The sequence below is a fragment of the Microtus ochrogaster genome, chromosome 1 (assembly GCF_000317375.1).
Source record: "Microtus ochrogaster isolate Prairie Vole_2 chromosome 1, MicOch1.0, whole genome shotgun sequence".
NCBI lineage: Eukaryota > Metazoa > Chordata > Mammalia > Rodentia > Cricetidae > Microtus > Microtus ochrogaster.
In genome coordinates this window covers 79,938,715-79,943,612 of record NC_022009.1, presented here as the reverse complement: position 1 = coordinate 79,943,612, position 4,898 = coordinate 79,938,715, and positions in this window count along the sequence as shown.

Sequence of the window (4,898 nt, the reverse complement as noted above, 5' to 3'; positions counted from 1 at the left end):
GGGCGGGGCGGGCCGGGGAGGTGGCAGGCCTGAGGGGACACCTGGGGGCGCGGCTGGGCGAGCGGGCGCGGGAAGGACGCGCGCGGGCAGCAGGGCAGGGGCCTGCGGTGGAGGGGTGGAGGGGAGATGGGATGGCTGGGGACCACCGAGTGAAGCTCGGGCACTAGGAAGCGGGGCTGGGGCGGAAGACGCCAGGTGACCCCGGCCGGTGCGGAGGAGGAGCGCGGCCCCGGCCTCACCCAGCTCGCCCTGCTGGCCCTCCAGCCCCGCCGCTCAGGTGCGCGCTCGCCCAGCCGGCCGCGCAGACCGCAGGGAGTCGAGCACCGGAGAGTCTCTTCTCGGGGCCGCACCTCCAGCGACCCCACACCGGCCTGGCGCTTCACCAGCAGGGGAATTTTAAAGAAAATGCTGCTGTGTCGGGGTGTTGTGTTGCTGTTGTTGTTGAAGGACCAAAAGGGAAATGTGAGGCAATATGGTGATGGAAATGTGATTTAGGTTTGCCGCGTTTGAATGCTGCACACACATAGAGAGCAGCCTGGCTCTGGAACCCGCCCTGGCAGAAAGGAGACACTAGTGGGTTCGGGAATTGCCTAGAGGGCGTCTTCGGTGGTTAGTATTTTACCTTGGGGATTGAAAAAGAAATTGCAGCTATAACTTGTCTCTACTAGTATTCCTAATGTCTGCAAATAGCTTTATAAAGTAGGCAACATTGAATATTTTATTTAAAAGGCTCAACCTGAGAATATTTTTCTAATGCTAACAGCTCACTCAAAAGGGCTAATAATTATGATAATAAAACGGTGATCTGAAGAACGGTTAAAAACAAGTGTCTACACGTCCATTTTTTGTTTTCCTCGGTGTCGGCTAAAACACAACTAGTTCACAGATCACACACGCAAAGAACCAGAGAGACCTAACCCAGTGCCCTCCTTTTCAGCCCAGGGACCCAGGACCATGACATCACTATGATGTGTGTGTGCAAGGGCTGGCCAAGCAGGGTTCTTCTCTAAAACTGACTGCCAGTTCCATAAGGCCAGGAGAACTCGAGGGCTGTACATTCGGTATGCTGAAAGATGATTCAGCATTTGCCGTGAGAACTGTGCGATCGCTGGATTTACCACCTCGCTTTGCCCCGATCATAAATTCATACTCTGGGAGTGGTCAGCTGGCTCTCTATTGGAGAAAGGGAGAAAAGGGGGTGAAGAGAGAGTGGAGTATGGAGAGTTGGGGGTGGTTTAAAAAAAAGTCACTGTTTGGTTTCCTGTCCATACTAAAAAGACTGTTAAACAATCTTGATAGTCGGCCAACCTTACCATTTCAGAGATGTTTCTCCATCTACAAGCGCGGCATAAATACCTGGAGACACCTTGCCTTTCAAAATGGAATCTTTTCTGAAATTGTCAAGTGTCCAGGTTTCCTCCATGTCTTTCAGTTTCTGTTTGCCTACCACCAACTCCAACAGAAGCAGCTCTACCATCTCTCTAGAAGGACTTTCTAGAAACGTGGGGGTGGGAATGCGGAAATCTACAACATTCTAGGAGTTCAGAGGTCATGTGAAACAGACCTTTGTGTAATCGTATGGACAGGAGAAGTTGAAATGAAATTTGCTTTTTTATTTCGGGGAGGTTGTTTTTGACTTTGTATTATTTACGTCTACCACATAATACATAGCTCCAAGCAGAGAGATTTCTTCTTTATCATTCTAGTAGATACCTCAGAGCCAAGCCGGAGGAAAAACTTGCTGGCTGCTACTGCTGATTCATGTATTTTAAGTCAGTTTATCAGGAAACATTATAATTCCTTTTAACAGTTCATGCTCTCTATTCAAGCCTATGTTATACTCTTTGTGATTCTGCATTATTATTTTGCTCTGGCTTCATTTTCTCCTCAACTGAGCTGTAGGAAGATGGGGTAAGTCTTTTTTTTACTTCCAGTGTTTTATATTTTTTCACAATATTTAGCATTTATTGTTTGAGATTTCATACATGAATATATGTATTTTGATTGTATATACCCTCTTTCCTCTAGCTCTTTCCAGATCCACCATTTCTCTCCAAATTTTATCCTCTTACTTTCCATCTCTCTTATTCTTTCTATTTTTCTCTTTTAATTTCTATTTATTTATGTTTTATTTACATCCCAACCAGTTTTTCCTCCCTACTCTCCTCCCAATCCCTCTCCCCCACCTCCCCTAAGCCCCCTTCATCCACTCTGCCTTTTTATGCAGGAAAAGACAGGTCTCCCATGGATGTCAACAAAACATGGCAAAGCAAGTTGAGTAAGACTAAGCACCTCCCCGGCTGGGTGAGACAACCCAGTATAGAGTATAGGGTCCCAAAATCCTGCAAAAGAGCCAATGACAGCCTCTGTTCCCATTCTTAGGAGCCCCGTGAGAAGACCGAGCTACAGAACTATGACATATACCCAGAAGGCATAGCTCAGTTCCTGGCAGGGTCTCTGGTTCAGTCTCTGGGAGCCCCCATGAGCCCAGGCTAGTTGATTTTGTGGGGTTTCTTGTGTCTTTGACTCCTCTGGCTCCCACAATTCTCCCTCCCCCTTTCCTACAGGATTTCCCAAAGTCTGCCTAATGTTTGGCTGTGGATCTCTGTATATGTTCCATCAGTTGCTGGATAAAACCTCTCTTGTCACTTGGGCTAGGCCCCAATTCCAGCACATCCCACAGGCAGGACAGATGTAGGTCACAGGTTATATGGCTGAGTTGGTGTCCCAATCTCTTCACTGAAAGTCCTGCCTGATCTCAGGAGATGGGCAGTTCAAGTTATGCATCCCCCAATTGCTAGGAGTCTTAGCTGGGACCATCCCTGTAGATTCCTGGGTGTTTCCCTTTGACTAGGTTTCTACCTCACATAAAGTGCCCCCTTTTCCAGCCATCTCTTTCATACCACCACTGAACCTTACCTCTCCTGTTCCCATCCCCACCCACCCCCAGTCCACCCACGAAATCTACTATTTCCCCTTCCTGGGGAGATCTTAACATCCCACCATTAACCCTCTTTGATGCCTCGTCTCTCTGGGTCTGTGCATTATAGCATGATTATCCTTTACAGCTAAGGGCTAAGTGAGAACATACTGTATTTGTTTTTCTGAGTCTGGGTTACCTCATTCTGGATGGTTTTTTTTTTTTTAGTTCCATCAATTTGGCTGCAAATTTTATGATGTCATTGTTTTAGACAGCTAAGTAATGCTCCATTGTGTAAATATACCACATTTTCTTTATCTATTCTTTGGTTGAGAGATATCTAGGTTGTTTCCACATTTTGGCTATTACAAATAAAGCTTCTGTGAACATAGTTGAACAAATGTCCTTGTGGTGGGATGGAGCATCCTCTCAATATATGTCCAGGAGTGATATAGCAAGGTCTTGAGTTAGATCAATTCCCAGTTTTCTAAGAAACCACCATACTGATTTCCAGAGTGGCGGTACAAGTTTGCACTCCCACTAGCAACGGAAGACTGTTCCCCTTGCTCCACATCCTCTCCAGCATGAGCTGTCACTTGCGTTTTTGATCTTAGTTGTTCTGACAGGTGTAAGATGGAATTTCAGAGTTGTTTTGATTTGCATTTCCCTGATGGCTAATGTTTTTGAATATTTCTTTAAGTATCTCTTGACCATTTGAGATTCTTCTGTTGAGAATTATGTTTAGATATGCAACCCATTTTAATTGAATCATTTGGGCTTTTTATATAGCACAATTAATAAAATCTCAGAGACAAATACTGGAGTTCAACCTGAAGACCAGAAAAGCAGAGCAGCCAGCCCCTGGCTCTTACCTCTACCTAAGTCTGAAAATGGCGATCCTGCCTCCAGGACACTTCAGATTGAGACTAAGACTGAGGACTATCTCCTCCCATTTTATAACCCTCTCTAATTCTGGGTAGTGCACCACTACCGCCTGGTTTCTATGACAAGCTAGTGTGGCTACTGGGATTAAAGGTGCGTGTCATGGCTGCCTGGTCTGTATGGCTGGCTAGTGTAGCTGTTTTACTCTCTGATCTTCTGGAAAGCTTTATTTATAAAATTACAAATGAAATGCTACTGCATTTTTATGTCTGGTTTCTATATATATTGGAAATCAGAAATAATTTCTTGAGAAATTATTTCTGATTTCCAATATATATAGAAAACTATATAAAAAACAATATATATAGTTTTCTATATATATTGGAAATCAGCCGTCTGAGGTGGCATCAGTGGGATTTTTTTCCCATCCCATAGGGTTGTCATTTTGTCCTTTGTCTAATCTTCATTCTTAAAGAAAATCTTTAGTTGTGCAGATAAATCAAGACTATTTTAAACATTGGGCATCCCTAGTCCCCAAATCTGAAATATTTTTGAATCTTAATGGTTTTGAGCTCACCAAATCTAACCTCATATAACTGGTTGCTGTCAAAACACAGATACCCTAAAAGCACTGAATGAAATCAAGTCAGGCTGTATGCTCAGGCACATGTAAAACAAGCGGGTTTCATGTTTAGATTGATTATCATCCCCTAAGAAATATAGTTATATGAATATATCAAAATATAAAAACTACAAAGTAAAAATACAAAGCCACTTCTGGTCCCACACATTTTGGATAAAGAATACTACTCAACCTGCATGTAGAATTCTAGTGTGCCTTATCATGTGCAATATTAAAGATCATGACCTGCTTTCATTAGCATACTTCATTTCCTATAATGGATAATCAGGCATTAATATGAACCTAGGACTGTCATTTGCCATATTTTGTTACTTTTTATATAACTGCCCTTTCTGTGTAGAATCCCAGCTAGGATTCTACAATCTATAGTCATTTCTCCGTAGGCTCCTTTTGGCCATGACAACTTTTCGGAATTTATTTTGAAAACCATAACTTTGAGACGCATTGTCCAGA